The sequence below is a fragment of the Lonchura striata genome, chromosome Z (assembly GCF_046129695.1).
Source record: "Lonchura striata isolate bLonStr1 chromosome Z, bLonStr1.mat, whole genome shotgun sequence".
Classification (NCBI taxonomy): Eukaryota; Metazoa; Chordata; class Aves; order Passeriformes; family Estrildidae; genus Lonchura; species Lonchura striata.
In genome coordinates, this window is record NC_134642.1 from 53,266,682 (window position 1) to 53,281,582 (window position 14,901).

A 14,901-nucleotide genomic window follows, 5' to 3' on the forward strand; every position below is an offset into this window, starting at 1 on the left:
CTGCTTGCGCCAGCAGTGCAACTCTGTCACCAAAGATATCTTACGTTCCCTGCCATCCGGAGCCAGCCTGGCTGACATGATCAGACATGTAGTGAGGGAAGAACACCTGATACCCATTCAGGCAGCCGTCCACACCCTGACCAGTGCCATGGCGTTTCAAGTGTGGTGAGGCAGGTCACATCGCGGTGAGCTGTCCCCAGCCGGCACGGCAGCCCGCCGCAGCGCCTCCACCCCAAACACACCCGAGAGGAGCCTGTTGGAGCTGCGGGAGGAAGGGGCACCTTGCTAAGGAATGCAGGTCCCGGCCCCAGGGAAACGGGAGAGGGAGGGGGCGTGCGGGCTGCACTCAGCCTCCTCCCACCGCGAATGCAAGGCAGCCCATCTATGCCAACCCCCAGTGGGGCGGGGCGCCCTTATACCCCATACCCCCACAGGAGACAGCCAGCTTCGTACCCTCACCAGCGAATTTCGCAACACAGACTGCGGTACCTTCGTACCCACTACCGCCGCAAGCAGCGCCCGTGCCGCAGGGTCAGCAGGGGACGCCCCAGAATGGGACCCCTGGGTGGCCCTGGCCATGAAAATAGGGAAGGAGCCCCTGGTGCTATGGGGGACGCGCTGCCTTTATGGCAGTCAGGACCCCCATGTCATAGGGCTTCAGTTTTGGGCGACACAGGAGCAGACTGCTCGATTTTTCCCCAAGCGCTGTGGCCCCGACACTGGCAATGCAAAGAAGTCCCCCCAGTGAACGGAGTGGGAGGGCCGTCCCGAGCTTGGAAAAGCACCCAATTAGTAGCCATAACGCTTCATACAAAAAAGGGACCAGAACAAACAGTAGCGATCCACCCCTACATTTTGCAAAACTCTCCACCCCTGATAGGAAGGGACGTCCTTGCTATGTTAGGAGTCAGGATTACAAATTTATAATAAGGGCCACTGCCGTACACCCACTGCTGCCAATCAAACTGACTTGGAAATCACCAGACCCCATATGGGTCGAGCAGTGGCCCCTGTCAAAGCCTCGAATGGCAGCCTTGCTAGAACTAGTCAACCGCGAGCTGCAAAAGGGTCACATAGAACCCTCCACCAGCCCGTGGAACACCCCTGTGTTTATATACTAGAAGCTACCTTTCTAACCCTAAACGAAACGAAACCGAACCTGACTAACTCCTGTTGGCTTTGTTATGATGTTAAACCCCCTTTCTACGAAGGCATTGCTTTAGACACCCCCTTCAGTTACTCCACAGCCAGTGCCCCCCACCAGTGCAGATGGGACACTCCCCGCAGAGGAATCACCCTGAGTCAAATCACAGGACAAGGCAAATGTTTTGGCAATGCAACTTTAGCAAAGCAGAAAGGCAACTTCTGCACTAAAGTTGTCAAGCCCAACAGAAAGACCAATAAGTGGGTGGTCCCATCCGCATCTGGGATGTGGGTTTGCCAGCGATCCGGAGTGAGTCCTTGTGTGTTCCTTGCCAAATTTAATGACTCTATTGACTTCTGTGTCCAAGTTCTGATTGTTCCTAGGGTCCTGTACCACTCAGATGAAGAAGTGTACCACCTTTTCGAAGAACCTGACAGACTCCACAAAAGAGAAATAATCACAGGTATAACTATCGCAATGCTGCTCGGCCTGGGAGCAGCTGGTACAGCCACAGGTGTCTCAGCCATCACAACCCAACAGTACGGACTCTCTCAGCTGCAAATGACCATCGATGATGACCTGCAGAGGATCGAGAAATCCATCTCCTATCTAGAAAGATCAGTCTCTTCGCTTTCAGAAGTAGTTTTACAGAATAGGCGAGGACTGGACCTCTTGTTCATGCAACAAGGAGGACTGTGTGCAGCTTTGAAAGAGGAATGCTGCTTTTATGCAGATCATACGGGAGTCGTTAAAGACTCCATGGCAGAACTCCGAGATAGACTGGCTCAGAGAAAGAGAGACAAGGAAACCCAGCAGAGCTGGTTCGAATCCTGGTTCAATCAATCACCTTGGCTCACCACTTTAATTTCTCCCCTGGTAGGTCCACTGGCAATACTGCTTTTAGCTGTTACCATAGGACCATGCCTGCTGAACAAGCTAGTCTCATTTATTCAAGCCCGTCTAGAACGGGCAAACATTCTGTTTGTAGGCCAGCAACAAATGCTGTAAACCAAAAACTGCGAACACAGTCAGTTGCAAAAGCCTTCAAAACTCACCTTGCGAGATTTACTCAGATTTACCAAAAACCCTTTTTTCCTTACCAAGTTACAAGTTTGTACCTCACTCCAGTGCCTATATCTACGACTACCTCATTTTACTTATGAAAAGGAGGGGGGAGATGTAGTAGATAGGGACAGGCGAACGGAAGATTTCGGGATGTGACGGAAAGAAAGACCCCCATCCCCCTCTCACCCTGCAACATGTTATCCATTACCCCAAAGAATGTAACCACACCTAATCCAGTAGTTTTCCACTCCTGACTAACCCTAGAGACCCTACCAACCCCTCCTGACGTAGCAGAGTCCCCCAGGACTATTTAAACCCATGAGATAAGATAATAAAGGCTTTTGACCGTCCACCACATTGGTGTCCAGCGCGTGTTGTTAGCCCGAGTGGCCCAGGGGAGACTGGGCTGCCGTGCTGTTCCTTGAAACCAGGTCGCCTTGCCTTCCCCTGAAGGCAACAAGTACCCCTTGAACTCTCTCAATCGATTCCCAAGTCCACTGCCCTGGCTAACTACCATAGAGTAGTCCTCCTGGGGGAAAAAAGACAGACTCCTCCATGGCCTTCTGGCTCACTGACCCCTGGTTTCTCCTTTCCCTGTTCCTTCACTGGTTGGATACCCCTGGTGGCTGCGCTCTCTCCCCTGGAGTCCAATCCCCCCTGCCCTGCCCTTAGCCCTGCCACCCACCCCTTCACCTTCTTAAGCTGCCTGCAAGATGTTGCCTCACTTTCTTGCTGCGTTCCCCTACAGGCATGTGATATACCTCACTGGAATAAAACCTTGCAAAAGAGCCTTTCTTGCCTCTTTTGCTGAGCCAGCTGTGGCGAGTGTTGGGCAGGGGTCTGACTGTGTTATCTAAAGGTTAACTCAACCTGCTCTTCTACAGGAGAGGCTTGTTGGGAACAGATCATAGGCAGCAGCGCCCACCATCCATCTCCCACATTTTTAATGGTTCCCTTATGAAATCAGGTATTTATTGCTTCAGATGGCTTTATATTTTTCCCAAAGGTGTTTGGGAAGCAGGATTGCCTGTATGTGATCCTGTTTACTCCACTGAGACAACTTTGATTTTGCTTCCCAAAATGAAAAAGTGGAAGACTGTAGTAAAAACTAAGTATAGATAACATCTAATATATTGCTGTTGGTCTTTGCTATACCCATGCCAAAATTGTGGGAAAATATCAGTGTGTTCTCTTCCCTTCATTTTCCCTTCCTGTTTTTCTGACCTATACAGCATTTTTTTCATATTTTACACCACTTTTATGCTCCCTGAATATATTCTTTCCACTCTAGTCTGAGAATCTTATCTTGATCTCTGACTGTACTGTTAGCGTGGTTTACATACTTTGTCCTCATGGCATTTGAGAAACAGCTTTCTATTAGCTTCATCAAAGATTCTAAGTCATTTGTATATACTGAAAGTATGAAGAATTGAATTTCTACTGCATGCAGTTGTTGCTAAAATTTATTTTTAATGTGAATCAATTTATTATACCATTGATTAAAATCACTGTAAATAAATGAGGCATGGCTTGTGATTTGACTGATGGAGCTATAGGCCTATTTTGGCCAGCTAAAAAAAAACCCTTTTGAAATAGGTCAGCTGGCTCCAGAGACTAAGCTAAGAGTGGTTAAGCCACTCTTCAGGGTTTAACTTTGTTTTCTGGTTTGTTTCTCTTTTGAAGTATAAGAGGAAAGGGAGAAGGAAAGATACAAGAAGGGAAGGAGATGGAAATTGTTGGCAGTGTTTGTGGGGCTTGTCTTATTGTGTTTGCTGTTAATTAAGTCTTGTTACTGAGACTGGTTGTGAGGTCTCTAGGGCTCTTCTCATGTTCTTAGCAGCTTTTCTGGGATTTTAGACTGTGTTATACAAAACTTATTTTCCTACAGTTCAGTGTGATCTATCTGGAAATGTCTTGCTGGTATTTTCTAGTAACAAAGTGCAGATGTGTGAATTTGGAGATCATTGTTGCCTTGGTTCATTTCCTCCATTACGTTTGCATGGAAGGTGCAATGTTAAACCACAAGAGTGAATCCATTAATGCTTGTTGAAAACACATCATAAACTTATGAGCTATTTGTGAGGAAAACATTGTCTATGCTAGAATTCCCTGAAATTGTTTTAAAACTTAATAATAATCTGGGATGTCTTGGCTTTTCAAAAAAAAAAAAAAAAAAAAAAAAAAAGCAAAAAAATCACCACCAAAAAAACCAAAACAAAACAAAAAACCAAATAAAAATCCAAACAAACAAAAAACCCCACAATCAACCAACCAAAAAAACCACCAAAACCTCCCTTAACAAAACCCAAAATCCAAACAAAACAAAAAATTAAATGCTGCTTTTTAATGATTGTTTGCAATTGTCACAAATTTCCAAAGGATATATTTGGATTACTAATTTACTAATATGCTAAAATTTAATACAATTGTTCAAAAAAAGATTTGAAGTGTCTGAAGTGTCTCAGGTTTCCTACAAAGAAGGTGTCAAATATCTGCAAGGTGGTAAAAGGATGGCAGAACCAAAACCAAATAAAATACTTTGTTTCAAAATATATTTCAGTTTTGTTTTAAGAACCAAGTAATTAATCTGCTATGAAAGGGTTTTACTTAGTTTAAATGAAATTTTGAAGAAATTAGAGTTTAGATTTTATGCTGGAATAGTCTGTGCTTGATTCAAAGTTAAAGGTAAATAATAATTTATTTTTAAATGCTTGTCACAGAGATATCTCACCTAGAATATATTTGCAAGCACAAGACTGACACTATGAAGGACCTTCAGCAGAAGCAGGACGTTTTTGAGAAAATGTCTGAACAGTTAAAAGCACAGGAACATTGCTGGCAGAAAGAAAAGAAGTATCTTGAACAGCAGTACTCAAATATCCTTGCAGAAGTTCATGTAAGAGCACTGGTATGGTGCTGGGTATGTCTAATTTTTTTTATTGTAACGTTTAATGGATTGTGAAAAATGTCTATTATATGGCTTTACACAGATAGTTACTATATGTATTATGTTATATTGATTAGTTGTGCTGTATTAACATTTTAATAGTATGGTAAATATAGTTTTGTAGTTAAAATGAAGCTTTAGTGTTTTTTTTTTTTTTAAGGAATGAGATACTCGCTTCGAGGTAACCACCACAGAACACCTAAATCTTCTGGAGAAGAGGAATTTATGGATTTTTTATCAGAAGAAGCTAATTTCTTCAGGCCTTGCTCAGACTCGGAGATGACGTGGGGATTAAAGGAAACAGTTAACATGTAACAGAGAGAATTTCTTGTTTTAAAATAGAATGTATGCATAACCATGAAGTATATATATATGCAACAGTGTATTGTTTTAAAGGTTATTCCTTTGTTCACAAGCCATGCTTGTCATGTTTTAAGTGCCCAAGAGCATCCAGACATCCGTAAGTCTTTGCTTTTTATTGTCTTGTAATTGTCCTAACACAAAATTTTTATTACTCTAATTGTATTACTATTTTTATGACCATTTTATTATTATTAAACTTTTAAAGTTTTAAAAACCAAGTGACTAGCATTTTTCACAATTATGGCAGCAGAGGATGGTTTCTAACATCTCTCTGCCAGTGCCTTAGGAGAGTCAGGGTGAGGAAGATGTGTCCTGCCCAATTTAGGCAGCTTCCCTCTGTTCCCCTGGTGTTACCAACAGATGCAGGTTATGATCCAAGGACAAAACAAACAAAAGGGAAAGGAATTGTTTGGACGGGGCAGATAAGGGTGGGGGGGGAATAAAGGTGTGTGAATGAGAGGCAGGCTGGTTACCCCAGACCAGCTAAGCGAGGGCAGTAGTGTCCCATGCTGCATTTCCGTCATTTTGTGAGAAAAGCAGCCAGTAAAGAGATGAAGTGAGTAATAAAAAGAGTGAGAGAATCCCCCTGGGGAAACTGGAAAAAAAAAAAAAAGGTAAAAAGAGGGTTTTCTTGGCATAATTCATTGGGAAAAAAATAAAAGGTAAAAAGAGGGTTAATTCACAGGGAAAAAAATAAAATATAAAAAGAGGGTTTTCCTGGCATAATCCATTGGTGGAATAAAAAAAAAAAAAGGTTAAATGTGTGGTAGGGGCGCCTAAAAATTCTGCTGGATTGATGGATTGAGGGATAAGAGTGCCCAAGAGCATTCAGGATTAAATCTGCTGGTTTGAGGGATTAATATTCTTAAGAGCACTCAGGGTTTCCGGATTGAGGATATGCCCAAGATAATCTGGGGTTGGACAACACAGCTGGACTGAGGAATAAAAATGTCAAAGGGGATCTAGGGTTGAAAAACAGTTGGATTGAGGGATATCCAAGAACACAAGGACTGGTCAGTAGCACCTAAAACTATAATAGGTGTGTTAAAATTCTGCTGGATTGAGGGACAAAAGTGCCTGAGAGCATGCAGGATTAAACCTACTGGGTTGACAGATAACATCCAAGACTACCCAGGGTAAATGTAGATATATAGATATGTAATGTAGATTGTTTGAAAGTAAAAGGTATGTTGTTGTTGTATGTGGGAGTGAAAAATAAAAGTGAGTGTGGGCAAATGAAAGTATATGTAACAGTATTGTGAAGTCAAGAAGTATGAATGAACAGGCTTGAGGGTGTGAATGTGTGTGAGAGTGAGAAATAAAGGTAAGTGAATGTAGATGAACAGAGGTATATGTAATGTAGATTGTTTATTTTGAGCTTTATTTCCTTGGAGGGAGGTGTATTGTGTTGAATAGTATGTGAGGGAAAGGACTTTTTGTGTAGTTGAAAGGAGTATTCAAGTTGTTAGAGAAAGTGGGAAACGGGGACAGAGGATGATTAGGTAAGATCCTGAAAAGAAAAAAAAAAAAGGATCCAGTAAGGAGAATACAGGAAAGAAAAAAAGGAGTAAAAAATTACCAACGGAAATATCCCATGACAGTCCTCTAGTTACCCAACTGGGAAAAAAGCCCTTGTACCAGAAAAAAGGACAAGGTAAAGATGATGCAATTTTGTATGCTCGAATGGCTAACAAAGGAAATAAGATCTGATCATGCTTATTGGCCTAGATATGGCTCTTTTGAAAGTTGGATTTGTCAGGCTCTAAGTGTATTTGTAAATTAAAAGGAACCGTTTAATTTAGAAGAAAGAGAATATGCCACATGTTGGACAGGAGATTTTAGGAAATTACAAATCTTAAAAGTATCAGAAACCTCAGGAAAAAAAAAAAAAAACAAACAAAAAAACCCCCAAAAAACCAAACCCCAAGAAATAAAAAAAGGGAAAGGAAAGTGGGGGGAAACAAGAGGGGAAAAGAGAAAAAGAAAAGGAGTGGGATCCTTTACAGGTTTTGTCCCCTCCGTTCCAGTTCGCACCACTCGCGGCTGAGCCGCTTGTCCTGGGGCGCCGCCCGCTTCAGCTCCGCCTGTCCCATTGTCCCAGGTCCCGACTCGCCACCCGCTTCTGCCGCGGTTCCCGTCCCAGGTGCGGGCTCTCTGCCCACAGCGGCTGCTCCTGCCCTGGTTCCCATCCCGGATGTGAGCTCGCTGCCTGCAGCGGCCGCTCTGCCGGTCCCCGCCCCGCCGCCCGCTGCAGCCCTCCCGGTCCCTGTTTCGCCGCCTGCAGCTTCTGTACCAGTCCCTGTCTCGCTGCTCGCGGCTACCCAACTGGCCCCCGCCCCCATCTCGCCCGGCTGGTCCGTGGCCGCTCCGCCGGTCGGGCCTGGCGGGCTCCCGTCTGGTCCCGTCTGTTCCATCCTTGACCACTTCTCCCGCGTCTGTTGTCTCTGCCCCATCCCCAGCGACTTTGCCTGTTCCAGCTGCACTGGCACTGCAGCTACCGCTTTTGCCTCTGCCGTAAACCACTGACCCAACCGCCATTAACTAGGTCCATGTTCACATCGCTCCCGGCTGGTACCCCCCGGAAATGCCCCCTCGTTTGGCTGTTCTGGCAGCACACCCTGCCCATGCTCCGTCTTTAGAGGACCGAGTCTCGTCGGTGTGCCCTCCCCTCACCCCCCTTCCTGCCCGGAGCTCTGTTCCCCTGGTAACCTCAGCCCCACTTCAAAGAAACTCTCTCTCTCTCTAGAGAACGCCCCTTACAGTGTGAGAAACTGCATTGACTTGTTTGTTCATCAAAAGTATGAAATTAGGATAAAAGGGGGGGAAGTCGGGACATGGAATTTGCAGGCTAGACTGGTAACCACAAACAAAGATTGTGAAAGATTTTGCAGGACTGGCTGGAACTGATAACCGCAGTGGAAACCCATTGTTGCTGAAAACTGATAAACCTCAGTGGAAGAAGACACACCACCCCACTTGTGAAATCCATTGTTTTTGGGACTGATAACCACGGTGGAACGAGACTCATCACCCCCACTCATGCAAGATAAAAAGGGACTGAAGAGAAGGAAAGGTTGTCAGCTTTTGGCGGAGCCAGGCTCCCAGCTGAACCCAGCGCTGTTTTGCTTGCTATTGCTTGCTGTAATTAATAAAATTATTAATTGATCTTAACATGCTGAATCAAATTATTCGCCTCAATTTATAACAACAGGAACACAAGAAGCTCAGACGGCAACATTCTCTGGACTCTCTCACAACACGGGAAAAAGGCTATAAAAAAAGACCGCGATAAAGAAATTGGTCTATTTCCACTAAGAGAGGTCCCGATGGGAGGGGGTGGAACTGGGTTAGTGAATGCGCCTTTGACTTTTACTGAGGCCAGGAATTTTAAAAAGGAAATCAAAAGGATTTTGGAGGATTCCATAGGCACTGCTGAAAACTTAGACCAATTTTTAGGTCCAAACATTTATACTTGGAAAGAAATGCAGGCTATAATAAATATACTGTTTCCTCAGGAAGAAAGGGAAATGATCAGAATTGCAGGCATAAAAGCCTGAAATAAAGAAAATCCACAGGGCCCCCCCAGAGAGAACAAAATGTCAACTGCACCTCCTGAGAGGGGTCAAAATGATGAGGAGGGTAGAAAACATATTAATGAGTATCATAATTGAATAATCAAGAGAGTAAAAGGGGCAGCACCTCGAGGGCAAAATGCTAAAAAGGCTTTTGAGGCACAGCAGGGGAAAGAAGAAACTCCAACTGAATGGTTAGATAGTCTTAGGAGAAATATAAAACAATATTCCAGAATAGATCTGGAATATTGCCATAAGCTGATGTAGGAAAAGCTTTGTTAAAGATTACGTTTGTTACTAATGCCTGACCAGATATTAGGAAAAAATTAGAAGAAATTGAAATTGGCATGATAAATCATTAGATGATTTATTAAAGGAAGCTCAGAAAGTTTATGTCCAGAGAGATGAAGAAAAAGCTAAACTAATAGCAAAAGTTGTGGCAGTCACCATGCGAGAAAACAATTACAAGAAAATTCAAAAGCACACAGGCAGTACTCCTAAATATGACGGTTGTAGAGACAGGAACAGGAAAGAATAAAACCCCAATGCAAACTAAGTCTCAGGAGCATTCCAGGAATGTCTGCTTCTACTGTAAGGGCAAAGGATATTATAAGAAAGTTTGTCCTAAGAGGGTAAAAGATCTGAAAATTTTTAAAGAGATGAGCACAGAGGAAGAATAAGGATGTTAGAGACTCTATTTTTTAGGCAACAAATACCATCTGGAGCCTGTGGGACCCAATTTGTGGTAGATACAGGGGCAGAAAGAACCTGTCTGTTAAATATTCCAAAAGGTTATAGTGTGAGCAAAGATACTGTAAAAGTAACAGGAGCAAAAGGAGAGAGTTTCACAGTTCCTGTCATTAAAAATGTGGTAATAGAGGAAGAAACTAGATTTTGGATGGGGGATGTTTTATTGGTCCCAGGGGCAGGTAGCAACTTATTGGGATGAGATTTACGAGTGAAATTAGGAATAGGGGTTATCCCAAAATATGGGAAGATGACAGTTAGAGTTTTAAAATTAGGCTGAGAGGATGAAGAAAAAATTAAGAAGGAAGTTTGGGCTGGGGAAGGAAATAGGGGAGGATTAAATATTGACCTCATAAGGGTTACAATTGAGAGAGAAAATCATCCCATACATGTATGTCAGTATCCTATATCCTTAGAAGGATGGGAAGGTTTAAAGCCAATAATAGAAGGGCTAATAAAAGATGGGACATTGGAACCTTGTACATCTCCCCATAATACCCCTATACTCCCAGTAAAGAAGTCTGATGGGCGTTATGGACTTGTACAAGATTTAAGGGAAGTTAACAAGAGAACTTGGACTCGCTACCCAGTGGTACCAAATCCTTATACTCTTTTAAGTAAAGTCCCTCCCCAGCATCAATGGTTTAGTATAGTGGACCTTAAAGATGCCTTTTGGGCTTGCCCATTAGCCCAGGAGAGCTGAAATATCTTTGCCTTTGAATGGGAGGATCCACAAACTGGGAGAAAACAGCAATTAATATGGACAAAATTACCACAGGGGTTTACTGAATCTCCAAACTTATTTGGACAAGATTTAGAAACAATACTACAAACTTTCCCCACTCCTCCTGGAATACAAATTATACAATATGTGGATGATCTTTTACTATCTGGGGAAACTGAAGTTAGAGAGGCTACTATAAAACTTTTGAGTTTTCTTGGGGAAAAAGGATTAATGGTATCAAAAGGAAAGCTGCAATTTGTAGAATCAGAGGTAAAATATCTTGGACACTTGATTAGTAAGGGTAGTCGGAAACTCAACCCAGACCAAATCACAGGAATTTTATCCCATCCCCCTCCCTCTTCAAAGAGGAAAATTAGAAAACTACTCAGATTATTGGGATATTGTAGATTATGGATTGAGGGATACACACAGACAGTAAAATTTTTGTATGAAAAATTGACAGAGGGAGATGATACAAAATGGACCAAAGAAGATGATGATAAACTAGGAAAACTGAAGTTAAAACTGGCCTCAATACTGGCTTTCAGCTTACCTTCACTAGCAAAACCTTTTCATCTGTATGTAAATGTAGAAAAGCTCATGGAGTTCTGGTTCAGGAGTGGGTAGGAGTAAAGAGACCAGTGGCTTATTTATCAAAGATGTTGGATCCAGTAATTCAAGGCTGGCCATTGTGTATTCAAGATATAGCAGCTACTGCAATCCTGGTAAAAGAAAGCCATGAACTGACTTTTGGAGGTAAACTAATTGTGTGCACATCTCATGCAATAGGAAATGTGTTAAATCAAAAAGCTGAAAAATGGTTGACAGACTCTAGAATGTTAAAATATGAAGCAATCTTGATAGATAGTGATGACCTGACATTGGAAGTAAATAGATATTTAAATCCAGATCAATTCTTATATGGAGAACCAGCATGATTGTCTAGAAATTATTCAATACCAAACAAAAATTCAAGAAGGTCTTGAAGAACAAGCCCTCTCAGAAGGGGAAATAATCTTTGTGGATTGTTCCTCCAGATGTCTACAAGGAAAAAGAATGTCAGGGTATGCAGTAGTTGACAGAAAAAACATGCAAACTATTGAAAATGGAAAATTACCTTCAAACTGGTCAGCTCAAACCTGTGAATTATATGCTTTAAAAGGGGCACTGGAATATTTAGCACACAAGAAAGGAACTATATATACGGACTCAAGGTATGTCTTTGGAGTGGTACATACATTTGGAAAAAATTGGGAAGAAAAAGGATTATTTATTTACAGAGAAAAAGGATTAATACATGAGAGGCTCATTTTAGAGGTTTTAGAGGCACTAAAATTGCCTGAAGAGATAACTATAGTACATATTAAGGCTCAGCAAAAGGGAGTGACTCCAAAAATAAGAGGAAATAATTTGGCAGATCAGGAAGCTAAGGATGCAGCAGAAAATGGAGCTGAAAGAGTTATGTTAATATTAACTCCAGATGAGGAAAATTTGGAGATTCCAAAGTTTAGTGAAGCAGAGAAGAGAGAAATAAACCAGATAGGAGGTGAACAAGACGAAACAAGGAAATGGAAACTTCCTGATGGAAGACAATTACTTAATAAACTGCTTACTAGGACAATATTAGAAGACATACTTCAGAACACCCACTGGGGTACTCAGGCTTTGTGTGATCATTTTTTAAGGAATTATGGGTGTATTGGGATTTTTTGAGTAGTAAAGCAAGTAACTGAAAGATGTATAACTTGCCAAAGGATAAATAAAAAGGTATTGAGGAAAACCACATTGGGAGGTTGTGAGCTAGTTCTTTGACCATTTCAAAGTATACAAGTAGATTTTACTGAACTTCCTCAAGTTCAAAAATGGAAGTATTTATTAGTAATAATAGACCATCTAACTCATTGGGTGGAAGCAGTTCCCACTGCTAAGGCCACAACCAACATCATAAGTAAAACCCTTTTGGAACAGATTATTCCCAGATATGGAATGGTTAATAGCATAGATTCAGACACAGGAATAATTTTACATCAAGAGTGATACAACAAATAGTTCAAGCTTTGGGGATAAGACGGGAGTTACACACCCAATGGCATCCACAGAGTTCTGGTTGTGTAGAGAGGAAGAACCAGACTTTAAAGAGAACTTTGACTAAATTAATAATTGAAACCCGAATGTCCTGGGTTCAGTGCCTTATTGAGAATCCAAACACAACCCAGGTCAGACTTGGGAGTGTCACCTTATGAAATGATGTTTGGGTTACCTTTTTTGACCACTTAACATGAAAATGCTACATATGAGGTAGGGGAAAGGAGTGTTAAAGGATATACTAACACTGTTGCAAAAACTCTTGAAAATTTGCAGTTAAAAGAAAACCACACCTTTAGACTTTGAAGTCCATAATAATATTCACCCAGGGGAATGGGTGTTGGTAAACACCTGGAAAGAACAATCTTTAACTCCACAATGGGAAGGTCGTTTTCAGGTATTGCTGATGTCTGAGATTGAGAAGCAGGACGTTTTCTATTGCCATCTGTGTAGCAGTTGTCCTCTGAGTAGTTTTCCTTATCTCCTGTTAATGGGCCCATGCCAACTGAGCCACATGACTCAGAGATAACTCCCTCCAGGAGCCATTTTCTGTTTAACAGGTGATCAAGGTCCCACCACATGACTCAGAATGACATCAGAATGACCATTGTGAGATTCTCTGCCCAGGGGGAAGGAGCTAAGTGTTCCCACCTAGATATATTCTGGGATTTTTAGACAGAGAAGCAGCCTTTCCACAGGTTCCCAAGAGGACACACCTGGGGTTTTTCCACTGGACCGACTGCACCTTTTCTACAGGACCACTGCCCAACGGCGCCACATCTGCCACTCCAGGAGTATGGCAGCCACTCCAATTTGGACTGCTACCAACAAAGGTAGCCAAAAGGGTGTCAGGTTGTATTCTGACTTTGTCTGTGGTTTTCCTTTTGTATTGTTGCATGTAAATTGTTTCTTTCCCTTTTCCCAAAAAATTGTATTTCTGACTTGGAGTCTCTCACTGGTTTTGCTTTCAAACCAGAACAGCTGACAACTGAGGCTGCGATCTGGGCCAGGGAACAAAGGTGGATCAACGCCAGCAGAATCAAAGGACCTGGGGAAGAACCTAAGGAGTGGACGACAACATCTGAGCTGGGTGATACAAAACTAACTCTTAAACAGGGAATGGGTGGTAATGAAGTGGGAGGACCCAAATGATCCAAGAAACATACACAGGATCACACCTAACTGGGAAGTAAGACCAAGCTTATATCAGTGGTTTCAAATAGAGCCTGGACAAATTTTGAGATGCCTCTGATACCTTCCTTGGGAAGGAATACAGCCACTAGAAACAGGAGGATCAGGACTGTTTTGGACATAAAACTCTGATATTTTGGCCTTAGCCTGTGATTTATACAAGAGGAGGGTGAGTTACAACCTCAGTCAGTGCCACATAATATACCCTGTTTGATTCACCCAAATACTGGACATGCTAGTTGCGTTAAATATAAATGTTTAAATTGTGGAAAAAATTGGCATTGTAGTTCACACAATTGATGCCCTTGTTGCAGGAAGTGTTGAATGCCAGATAGATCTCTGATCCAGGTAGAACTTGAAGCAACTGAAACAATAACTTTGTTTTGTGGATGGGAATTATTAGTGCCTGTTGAATGGGAGATACCTGAGGAACGGTGGGAAACCACAGTTAAGGAGTGTCGAAAAACTATTTGCCTGGAAATTAGCTAAGCAAAAATAACAAAGGGATAGAGGCCAAGACCAGGTTGGCCTTCGTATCTGCCACCAAGAAGATCAAATACACCTGCTGTGGGTTGCAACCCCATAGGCATGGCAGGTGGGAGTATAAGCCATACTGGACCTCTGTCATTCCTGTTCCCGTCACTCATTTTTTTGTCTTTTCCCTTTTGAGATATCAACAAAGCCATGCTACAGGTGTCACTGAAAGCTGTATATGGAAAGACACTGAGGCTCCTTTTTTATTTCTCACACTCATGTCAACAGTCACTGTTGTAATCCATCCAAATTAGGCAATTGCATGCACAATGGATAAAAGTACTGGACAGCAGAGAATTTAGGAATAAGTGGTAACAGTATGGGAAGTGAATGCCCAAAAGGGGAGAGACAGATTTGTTTCACATACAATATTGGGAATAAAGCACCAGATTTGGTAAAAGAGCAATTGATAAACAAAAAGGCTAAGCCAGCACCACCACCTAAACCTGTGCCTGTCTCACTTGATCTGTATACAAAACTTGAACAGCAATTAGAGAAAGAAATAGATATTTCAAGAATGGGTAAAAAT